The sequence below is a fragment of the Salmo salar genome, chromosome 20 (genome assembly GCF_965601325.2).
Source record: "Salmo salar chromosome 20, fSalSal1, whole genome shotgun sequence".
In the NCBI taxonomy this organism is placed as follows: Eukaryota; Metazoa; Chordata; class Actinopteri; order Salmoniformes; family Salmonidae; genus Salmo; species Salmo salar.
Genome location: NC_138310.1, coordinates 67,665,060 through 67,677,374, shown reverse-complemented (window position 1 = coordinate 67,677,374; position 12,315 = coordinate 67,665,060). Strand labels below are relative to the sequence as shown.

At 42.4% G+C, this 12,315-nt stretch overlaps 1 protein-coding gene across 1 annotated transcript in view; it reads left to right on the top strand.

Annotated features, from left to right (window-relative positions):
* The window catches only part of LOC106581102 (CXADR-like membrane protein), a 100,089-nt gene that overhangs the window by 66,077 nt on the left and 21,697 nt on the right, over positions 1–12,315 (top strand). The gene's annotated exons all lie outside the window — the stretch shown is intronic.

The window sequence follows — 12,315 nt, the reverse complement described above, 5'->3', positions numbered from 1 at the left end:
TGTTTTCAAACAGCCCTGTTTTCACGTACCACCACTATCTTTTGTATACACTCATGTGTTTTATTGTCTTACTTGTAAAAGGAGTTAGAGAGACTCCTTTAAAACATCATCATCGAAGTATTGAATTGCATTTAATAAAAGTTTATGGCACAATACTTAAGGCAGACAGCATTTGATGTTTTTTATTGGTCGTACAGTACGCTGAAAAAGAGCTTCCATCACCACAGAGCAACTGGGCAACCACCATGCATTCCACTTCTTGGTCATCCACCTAGTCAGCTCTATTTTCCACCTAATGGACATAAAAAATTGCAGATTGCAGCTAAATGGACTTGGCAGCACCGTAGCGTATTAAGTATTGATCTTCGGAGGTCAATGCACAAGTCCAGGCAGCACCGACAATGTGAGTGGAGTTCACCAGCAGCCAGCCACAAATGGAGATTAGATTCATAAATAACAGGGAAATAAACATTGTCCATTTTGTGTCCTGGATAATGGAGAGACTTGCACACAGGTGCCTGTTGTGCCAGGTGAAGTAGTATACAAAAAGGTTATTGATATGGGTACTGTGGCAATTATGTTTGGTCTCAGTGCTTCTCTATCTGTCTGTCCATAGCATAATTTAGTTTCTATCACACCAATACCCAACATGACAGCTCCTGTTTATCAGCAGCAGGCGAGGCATTCTTAAACAGTGCTTTAATTCATAAGGCCAGCTTCCAAGTTGACTGCACCATCTGTTTTGATGGCAGGGTCAAGCCGAGCCTGAACCCCATGGAGGCAAATGTATGACTGTTTTTCTTTTTCTAGGTATCGTTTCTTGTTTCTTCTCCAGCTAACTGTTACAGTATAAGTCCTCTGCTATTAATATTTCCTTTCTGTTTACACAATCCTGGAAAATAACCTTTCTGTTTGCCAAGAAAAATATCTTAATGCCACTCAAAACGAAACATAGACCAGGCTCAGAAAACAATAGTTTTGCTGAATTCTTGGAGAAACTTTCCAAGTGCTTGATAAAAATAAATGTTTTCCTAATAGAGGTAAATTCATATAGTTTGTATGAAAATAAATGTGATTTCTCAACAGGATATAGAATTGTTTTCTTTGAATATCACAAATTGCTGAGTCTTTCAATTATTGCCATTGTTTTCCATCCTCACTTACTGTTTACACACACAGTGAGGTGGTTGTTTACACAACCACCTCACTGGGCAAATGATTTTCAGCAAAGTTTTCTAATGTTTCTATGGAAACAGCAAAAAGTGGTCTATTCTAGCCTGTCTGGAAATGTCTTACCGTGTCAAGGATTTCAGTCCCCTGTCCATGAAATATGGATACTCTGCACTGTACTCGGTGGGGGTGGGGCATTGGAGGCAAGTAAAGTTTGTGCAGGGGCGTGTGTGTGTGCGTGTCTCTCTGTCTCTCTGTGTGTGTGTGTTCCGGGGGGGATGTGCCTTTATAAGGCCCACACCACAACCACATGTGAAGCAAACACACACAGCACATTAGTCACATTTTTTTGAAGAGTAAGTCTACACCTCTCTCTCTTTCTATCATTTTCTGTCCTGGGAAGAGAGAGCTAAGCACATACTGTATGTAGACACTCTGGTCATGTGTAGCAAAGCGAATGCACACACATGCTGGGTTATTTTGGAGCGGCCAGATGTGCGGAGGATATATTGCCACAGCAGTGCAGAGGGTCTTTCTCCAAGCCCCACAATGCAGCTGACGCATGTTATCTTGCGCAGGCCAGACCATTTGATATTTGGGGGGCTTGTTTATTTAGAATACCTCATGGAAATGGGAGGTCCTTTACATGGTGTTATTTCAACCTGAAAATAACCCCTTAAATGGTTGAACACCATACAGACTCCAGCGATTATCCTGCGAGGGAGCCTGGAGTCTCTTACAATGCATTGGCATAATTAAAATGTAAACGGAGAACATCCATTCCAAATGATGAATTGGGTTTGAATTAAAACTCAACCAATGACTTTCAGTGGTGTCTTTGTGTTTGGGCCCTTTTAAGTGCTGTGCCTCTCTTTCCACTCTGTCATATGTTGGAGCTGTGGTTTTACTGAGCCACATAAAGATAAAGGGAGGAAGGAGGAAGTGGGGCGGCGGTGGCTGCTTACTGGAACGTCTCGAGTACCACATGTGGTACACTCTGGAGCCCTTGTCGTTTAAGCTAACGCTAACGGCTAAGCGGCTGATGGAACATCCATAGGATCTTGGATAACACCCGTGCATACAGTATGATTCCAACAGATGTAGGGTTTGGAAGATGTAAGCAGGTTTTAGTGACTTGGCGTTCCTTTGGGAAAAGTTGTAATTAGCTTTTTTTTGCTGAGAGAGTTTATCGAAAACTTTTGGGGAATTAAAAGCCCTCGGCATGAAACCAATTTAGCATCTATTTTGGGATTCTGTCAGTGGGATGGCGTCCATTTTTCGCTTGATGTGACATAGATGACGAGCCCCTGAAATAGATGCTACTGAAGGCAACAAGCAAGCTTGAGGTGAAAACGTACCACAGTGTCCTACATTCTTCAGACCTTAGTGGAATTTCATCTCCCATTCCGTATTTCCCGTAGGCCCTCTCCCTTTACCTGTTCCTCTCTTCCAGGTCCAACGGATTATCCTGAAAGTGATTCCATTCCTTCTTTGCACTCGCCTGCTCTAGCCAGGCTCTTAGGAATCCATCATTGCAGACGAGTGCGGACACGACAGGGCCCTCATTTTAAAAATGTTTCCTTTCAAGCTTGAAGTGGCCCTGATCTTTAATAGTGCTGCAAGTGGCATGGAGAAAAGTTCCATGTCAGCAGAAGGGGTGTTGGTCACCGAGCGCAATGCAGGGAAGGATTATGGGTACTTTATCCCTCCAAAAAGCAGCCTGCAGTCAGAGAAAACACAGCCCTCTTTGATTCCACAGGAGGAAAATATTCATGACTTGGACCAAGAGTTAGGGAGTGCCCGCGACACGTGCGATTTAATGTTTGGGCGTGATCTCTGGGAGCGTTTAAAAAGATTTACCCCCTTCAGAAGAACTAATTAAAAAGAGCCTGTATAAGAGCCTGTATAAATAAAGGAGTCTCTTTGAGAGCTCTGACAAGGGTTGTTTTTGTAGCCTGTCAGTTCGTACTACCGTCTCAGAGCATGGCTCTTGTCTGGGGAGCCATCAGAGATGTGAGAGGATTTCAGTGTTTCATGCCTTCCGTCTCGCTGGAAACCTCAGAGATGGCAGTAAAAGAGAGAGCATATGCTTTACCTCCCTCTGTGCCCATCTCTGTGATAACTCTGTTTCCCTGTGAAGAAAGCACCAATATGCTGTATTTACCATTTGTATAGCCACAGCAACAGGAGGTCAACAAACCCACTGTGATGCAGTGTTCATTTCATTGATCTTTCTAAAACACCAAGCTGCACCTCTGGCTGTGACCTCTGAATATTTCACTGTTTTCCATCATCTGAATGTTTCTCCAGCTCAACTAAAACCTGCTGTATGTCAGCAGTCACTTCTGATGCATTTCATACATATTGGTCAGAACAAAGAGAAAAGCCAAATACAGTGCACCTGGTAACCTGGGAGGCTTTTCTCTATGTCCCAGCCCAGTGTTCTCTGAGTAGTTCTCCCCGTCCGCTCCCTCTGTTCTCTCCTCCTGCCAGAGGAGCCTGTCAGTGGCGCAAGCTAAAACGTTTAGTATAGAGTGGCAGTGCTGAGAGATGAATGCTGCAGACCTCTCTCCCTGTCTGGACCCATACCTTGTGTGGAGCAGCTGGTAAGTCCTATGCAATTTGAAACTCCATATGCCCCACGACTGCTATACTCTAATTCACATGTCTGCACAGAGGCATTGATTTACCGTCAACATGAGATAGCCTTGTTTTTCCATTATGCAGATAGAGGAGTATGGAAGCGCATTTCTGAGACAGCATATGTTCACATAAAGCATGCAGCACACAGATACTGTTCACTCTCACACACAGATGCACTCTTATTACAAAGACAAATACATATACTCTAAAGGACTCTAAGGAGTTAGTTCTGCATCCTCTACTTTTCCTCACTGCTTGTTCCTATAGCTAAGGTGAGATTAAAGTTCATTGTGGCCTTTTCCTCTCTTTTCCCTCTCTTCTTTTTCCTCCACTGATCTCTTCAGTCTTCAGAGCCAGAGGTCAGGAGCTTTAGCGGTGCTGAGGCCCGAACCAAGCCAATGTGCTGATGGGATGTGGAGCTTGACTTTGGTAAATGTGAAAGATCTGGGGCCGCTGCCTGCCTGCATCCCACTGGCTGCTCTATAATAAGATTGTACCGTTCTGTGGGGAGGTGGATTTACTGGAGCACAACTCCCCCTAGGGCATTTTTATAGAAATTGGATCCTCCACTACAGTTGCCCTAGCTCTCCCTCATTCGCTCTGTCTCTCACTCTCTCTCTCTCATTTCTCTCTCTGTCTCTCTGTCTCTCACTCTCTCTCTCTCTCTCTCTCTCTCATTTCTCTCTCTGTCTCTCTGTTTCTCTCTCTGTTTCTCGGTCTCTCTGTTTCTCTCTCTGCCTCTCACTCTCTCTGTCTCCCTGTCTCTCTGTCTCTCTGTTTCTCTGTTTCTCTGTCTCTCTGTCTCTCTCTCTCTCACTCATTTCTCTCTCTGTTTCTCTGTCTCTCTGTTTCTCTCTCTGTCTCTCACTCTCTCTCTCTCATTTCTCTCTCTGTTTCTCTCTCTGTTTCTCTCTCTGTTTCTCTCTGTCTCTCACTCTCTCTGTCTCCCTGTCTCTCTGTTTCTCTGTTTCTCTGTCTCTCTGTCTCTCTCTGTCTCTCACTCTCTCTCATTTCTCTCTCTGTTTCTCTCTCTCTGTTTCTCTCTCTGTCTCTCACTCTCTCTCTCTCATTTCTCTCTCTGTTTCTCTCTCTGTTTCTCTGTCTCTCTGTTTCTCTCTCTGTCTCTCACTCTCTCTTTCTGTTTCTCTCTTTGTCTCTCTCACTCTCTCTCTCTCATTTCTCTCTCTGTTTCTCTCTCTGTTTCTCTGTCTCTCACTCTCTCTCTCATTTCTCTCTCTGTTTCTCTGTCTCTCTGTTTCTCTCTCTGTCTCTCACTCTCTCTCTCATTTCTCTCTCTGTTTCTATCTCTGTCTCTCACTCTCTCTGTCTCCCTGTCTCTCTGTTTCTCTGTCTCTCTGTCGCTCTCTGTTTCTCTGTCTCTCACTCTCTCGCTCTCATTTCTTTCTCTGTTTCTCTCTCTGTTTCTCTGTCTCTCACTCTCTCTCATTTCTCTCTCTGTTTCTCTCTCTGTTTCTCTGTCTCTCAATCTCTCTCTCACATTTCTCTCTCTGTTTCTCTGTCTCTCTGTTTCTCTCTCTGTCTCTCACTCTCTCTGTCTCCCTGTCTCTCTGTCTCTCTGTCTCTCTCTGTTTCTCTGTCTCTCTCTGTTTCTGTCTCTTTGTCTCTCTGTCTCCCTCTGTCTCTCTCTGTCTTTCTTTAGCTCTTTTCTTTGCTTCAGTAAAAACCGAGCTCCATCAAAAATGACAATGTGCTGCCGCGTTGATCACAGTCCAGAGAGTAGAGGAAATGAGGGGGGGGGGGGTGTCTAGTCGGAGTCAGAAGTTGTTAACATAGTTACCTTATCGCGAAATACCCCTTTGACTTACAGCTCTCAGTTTAGATGGCCTCCTTAACATGGCATTTCCCAGGGCCCTATGGAATGTCAAGAAGACGTGAATGAATAGAGGCCTCGTGATCAGACATGGGTTCAAATACATGTGTATTAGAGTATCTGGTATTTAAAATACTTTTTTGTGTATTTGACTATTTTCAAATACACAGCCCAAAACAAGTACTTGTATTTGAGTACTTGAATGGTTATTTGTAAAAACCAAATAGTATTGTATTTCAAGTACATTGACTCAAATATACTCCCATGCAATTAACCCAGGAATTTGAATATAGTATTTGAAATAAGTATTTGAAAATACCGTAAGATACATTCCAAGTGGATTTTCAAATATATTAAAATATTCAACCACCCCACTGGGCAAAGATATCAATTCAACATCTAATCCACATTGGTTCAACGTAATTTCATTGAAATTATGTGGAAATAATGTTGATTCAACCAGTGTGTGCCCAGTGTGACTTGTCTTTTTAAATATATTTGAATAGTTACTTTGAATGTATGTGAAAGTATTTGAGATATTTGAAATAGTATTTGAACCAAGGTCTGCTCGTGATGGAACATGTTTCGAGTTTTGTCATGCCTGACTGTAGGTAATGTCTTAGACTATTTACTATGTCACAAGTATGCATAGTAATTCAACAATTGTTTTGCTTCTGTTGCCAGAAAGCTGGTTAGCAAACTGCCCACCAGTTCTAGTTTGTATGGAAACGACCAAGTCAAACAGTATTATGCCGAGTTATTTTGCAAAGGTAGCAACTGTCAAAGTAGCAATTATGCTAGCAGAGCTTAAATGTGCCAACGCCACAGGCCTGGATAATATTCCAGCAAGGTTTCTTAGAGATTCTGCTGAGCAAATTGCCCCTTGCATTACGCATATCGTTAATCTCTCTCTTGAACAAGGCATCTTTACCAAGGACATGAAAAAAGCTAAAGTTATACCTCTGTATAAGAAGGGGATAAAGTCTGACCCTGGGAATTGTAGGCCAATATCTATCCTCATTACAACATCAAAGATCCCGGAGAGAGTTGTACATGAACAAATGTATGAATATGTCAAACTAAGTCTAATGTATGATTTTCAGTCGGGATTTAGAGAAACATACTCCACTGATACTTTACTTGACTGACTTCATCAGGAAAGAGATTGATGAGAGAAATCTTTGTGGAATGGTACTCCTTCCTCCTGGGGGGGAGCATGTCCAATAAAGTGCTAGGGAAGGTTAATTCCGGGACCAAGTTTTTGGCTAGAAAGTCCAAGCAGCTTGATAAGGACTCCATGAGAGTGCTAGCCACAGACCTAATTCAATTCCATTTTGACTATGCAAATACTTCCTGGTTTGGGGTCTTGTCTAATCTTCTGAAGGGGAAGCTCCAGATTGCCCAGAATGAGCTGATCAGGGTAGTATTGAAGGTGAGTCCACATACTCACATAGGCAGGAGCTGCTTTCAGGAACTCAACTGGCTGCCTGTTGAGGGTGTCCCAGATTAGACTGAGTCTGGTTTCCAGGTGTATTTATGGTTCTGCACCCAGATATCTGACTGATTACTTTCCCCATGTTAGGGATGTACAAAACCACAGCACCAGATCAGGTGTTGCTAATTTGTGCTTATACAAGTTCAGGAGTAATGCTGGGAAAGGTACTGTCTAGTATACTGGAGCCTCAGGGTTGAATGCCTTAAAAATAAAGAAAAAAACTGTTTGATGTCTTCTGTGCCCATATGAATTTACCCTGCGATGTAACTGCAATGATGAGATAGATGTTGTTCTTCTTTGTTTTTATGCTTTATTATCTTGCTGCCATACTCTGTCTCTTGCCTCAAGAGGACCACAGTGGAAATAAGTTCCTGACTTTATTGTGTGTTATCCTCGATGATTTTACTGATGTGCATGTATGACTTCTTCAAGTTTTATGTGTGCTTGTTTTTTTAAATGGTTGAATTAATTAACTCAATTAAAGTATGCTGAAATATCCCACTATATTAAAACCATTGAAAGCCAATGTCATAAAACTACAGACTACCTGATGTTCCTATACAGAGTCACCATAGTCTGCTGTGACACCCTGGTATGCCGCATACTGGGCATCTCACAAATGCTGGTTCCCATCGGTCCACACTGCCACAGCTGTGCACACTGTGAATGAGGCCAATCCAAATTTGAGTGCAAATAGATTTCAAGGCAGGCTTATTTTGGACCACTATGTTATCCATTCCACAGCACAAAATCCCCTCTCCAAGACCATAAACTGTGGATGTAAAAGCTGACTGTAATGTCACTATAAAGACATTGAAATGTTTGTCATGTTATTGGCTGAAAGTTAGATAATTTCATATGTGGTAAATCTATTGACAGATGATGAAGTGAAGCCTACTTCCAAACCCAAACAGTCTTTATTGGCTCATTGTGCTTGTTGGAAGGTCGTTGAGAGTTGGCAAAAGGAGTGAGCGATATACAGCACAGTTAATTGCACATACAACACACAAACTTCCATATACCCCCTTTGATAACTAGCCCTACTTGTATCGCTCAAATGCAATACTCTCCCCTGCCTGTGAGTCCTCTGTCAAAGAGAGGAAGCAGGGAGGCGTGGGCGGGCTGGCGGTGGAGAGGTGAGCCTACTAGCTGTTATCAGGCCCAGCACACAGAGCAGGGAGTTCAGCCCTGGGGTGACGAGTGTGGAGGCACTGATTAGACAGCACGGCTTAAACAGGCCTTGTCTAGCAGCGGGCACTGGGCTCCCAACGGACCATCACCGGGCCCCAACACTCACACTCTCTCGCACACACACACACTCCAGCCAACCTTCTCCTTCCTCCTCCTCCTTAAAGTGATTAGGAGCTATGCTGAGAGGATACCCAGTGTCCTCTGTGCTGGCTGGATCCTTCTCTCCTAGGCTTCCCTCCATGACTTCCATCCAAAGTAATATCTGCGGGGAGCCCACAAGATGAATGGCTCTGCAAATGCTGCATTAAAAAGTTATGAACAGGGATACCTTCAGTGGTGCTGGGAGCTCCTTGGCTGGGAAGAGGTGGCCCTTTTTTCTGCTGAGTAGTGATTTGAGCAGAGCAGGGGAGAGCAAGAGCAGTAGGAGGACCTCAGTAATGTGTCCTGTCAACAGGGTCGTATTCAGCGGACTAAGGGCCCTGCTGTACTGTAATATGGCTTCCTCTCCTGTGTTGCTGGGTGCTAGTCAGTGAGGGCATCTGGGGTTGTGTCTAAGTGGTGACTCAGATGGATGTGAGTGATTGGCGTGGAGCCCAGGGTTATTGCAGCAGGGAAATGTGAAGTGAAGGAAACTTAACCTCTTACATCTAGACGTTCCGCTAGCGGAACACCTGCTCCAATATCCAATGATAGGCGTGGCGCGAATTACAAATTCCTCAAAAATACAAAAACTTCAATTTTTCAAACATATGACTATTTCACAGCATTTTAACCTCTATGGGCTAGGTGGGACGCTAGCGTGCCACCCGTGGTGCACTCCATCAACAGCAGGTGCATTTCAAGAGCGGCAAATTTGAATCCAAATAAATGTCAAAATTCAAATTTTTCAAAAATACAACTATTTTACACCATTTGAAAGATAAACATCTCCTTAATCTAACCACGTTTTACGATTTCAAAAAGGTTTTACGGCGAAAGCATAAATTTAGAGTATGTTAGGACAGTACATTTACAAGAGTTGTGTGTAATGTTTTGTCAAGTCAAAGACAGGGTCACCAAAACCATAAAACCAGCTAAAATGATGCACTAACCTTTTACAATCTCCATCAGATGACACTCCTAGGACATTATGTTAGACAATGCATGCATTTTTAGTTCTATCAAGTTCATATTTATATCCAAAAACAGCGTTTTACTATGGCATTGATGTTGAGGAAATCGTTTCCCTCCAATAACCGGCAGTCAAGTCAGCGTCACAAATTAAATAATTAAAATTAGAAAACATTGGTAAAATATTATATTGTCATTTAAAGAATTATAGATTTACATCTCTTGAACGCAATCAACTTGCCAGATTTAAAAATAACCTTACTGGGAAATCACACTTTGCAAATATCTGAGCACTGCGCCCAGAAAAATACGCGTTGCGATACAGACTAGACGTCATGTTGGGGAGATCTAAAATCGAAAATACTATGTAAATAATCCATTACCTTTGATTCTCTTCATCAGATGTCACTTCCAGGTATCACAGGTCCATAACGAATGTAGTTTTGTTCAAAAAAGCTCATCATTTATGTCCAAAAATCTCCGTCTTGTTAGCACATGATCTAAGCCAGCCGGACTTCTCGTCATGAACGAGGGGAAAAAATATATTTCCGTTCGTTCAAACATGTCAAACGTTGTATAGCATAAATCATTAGGGCCTTTTTTAACCAGAACATGAATAATATTCAAGGTGGACGAATGCATACTCTTTTATAACGTATTGGAACGAGGGTACCCAACATGAACTCGCGCGCCAGGTGTCTAATGGGACATCATCGTTCCATGGCTCTTGTTCGGTCAGATCTCCCTCCAGAAGACTCAAAACACTTTGTAAAGGCTGGTGACATCTAGTGGAAGCAATAGGAAGTGCCAAAATATTCCTCAGCCCCTGTGTTTTTCAATGGGATAGGTTTAAAGTCAATACAACACATCAGGTATCCACTTCCTGTCAGAAAATGTCTCATGGTTTTGCCTGCCAAATGAGTTCTGTTATACTCACAGACACCATTCAAACAGTTTTAGAAACTTTAGAGTGTTTTCTATCCATATATAATAAGTATATGCATATTCTAGTTACTGGGTAGGATTAGTAACCAGATTAAATCGGGTACATTTTTTTTATCCAGACGTGCAAATGCTGCCCCCTAGCCCTAACAGGTTAAAGACAAGACTCTCCTTTATCTAACCACACTGTCCGATTTCAAAAAGGCTTTACAGCGAAAGCAAAACATTAGATTATGTCAGCAGAGTACCCAGCCAGAAATAATCAGACACCCATTTTTCAAGCTAGCATATAATGTCACAAAAACCCAGAAGACAGCTAAATGCAGCACTAACCTTTGATGATCTTCATCAGATGACACACCTAGGACATTATGTTATACAATACATGCATGTTTTGTTCAATCAAGTTCATATTTATATCAAAAAACAGCTTTTTACATTAGCATGTGACGTTCAGAACTAGCATACCCCCCGCAAACTTCCGGGGAATTTACTAACAATTTACTAAATTACTCACGATAAACGTTCACAAAAAGCATAACAATTATTTTAAGAATTATAGATACAGATATAGATATAGATACAATTATAGTACATAGCCCAGCCATCACGGGCTAGCTATTTAGACACCCGGCAAGTTTAGCCTTCACCAAAATCAGATTTACTTTAACAAAAATGTTATTACCTTTGTTGTCTTCGTCAGAATGCACTCCCAGGACTGCTACTTCAATAACAAATGTTGGTTTGGTCCCAAATAATCCATCGTTATATCCGAATAGCGGCGTTTTGTTCGTGCGTTCCAGAAACTATCCGAAATGGTAAATCAGGGTCGTGCACATGGCGCAATTCGTGACAAAAAAATTCTAAATATTCCATTACCGTACTTCGAAGCATGTCAACCGCTGTTTAAAATCAATTTTTATGCAATTTATCTCGTAAAAAAGCGATAATATTCCGACCGGGAATCTCCTTTTCGGCAAACAGAGGAAAAATCACAAAGACGGGGGCGGCCAGGGCACGCGCCTAAGCCTACAGTCCCTTGATCGGCCACTTGAGAAAGGCGATAATGTGTTTCAGCCTGGGGCTGGGATGACGACATTCAGGTTTTTCCCGGGCTCTGAGCGCCCATGGAAGACGTAGGAAGTGTCACGTTAGAGCAGAGATCCTTTGTAAAAGATAGAGATGGCAAAGAAGTTCAAGAAATGGTCAGACAGGCCACTTCCTGTAAAGGAATCTCTCAGGTTTTGACCTGCCATTTGAGTTCTGTTATACTCACAGACACCATTCAAACAGTTTTAGAAACTTTGGAGTGTTTTCTATCCAAAGCCAATAATTATATGCATATTCTAGTTACTGGGCAGGAGTAGTAACCAGATTAAATCGGGTACGTTTTTTATCCAGCCGTGAAAATACTGCCCCCTAGCCATAACAGGTTAAAGAGCTGCACACAAAGTTCACAGAGTAATGATGTCATCACTGTGAGTCAGTCAACCAATTCTGAATAAGCGGTTTACAGTTATGATACCTTCCTCCCCATACCAAATCAAATCAAATTTGATTTGTCACATGTGCCGAATACATCTGGTGAAGACTTTACCATGAAATGCTAGCTTACGACTCGTAAGATGTCACCCATCTCCATCGGCACCATCTTTAACACAAACTTACACCAAGTCACATGTTTTATAGGGCAGACTAGCGACCATTCTCATTGGCTCTGACAGCTCTTACGTGTGCTGTTCCTGAGAGGGTGGCCACTGAATAAGAAGAAAGGTGCCTATGACTGATGCATTGACCACATTAGGTGATCCATGGAACATTGACATTCTTTCAATGAGTCGCTGTTTGTTGAATCACTCAAGCCCAGACATAACACACTCAGGGCTAGGCAACAGGCCATACAGTGTTTGTGTAAGTATGTATACCACACTGT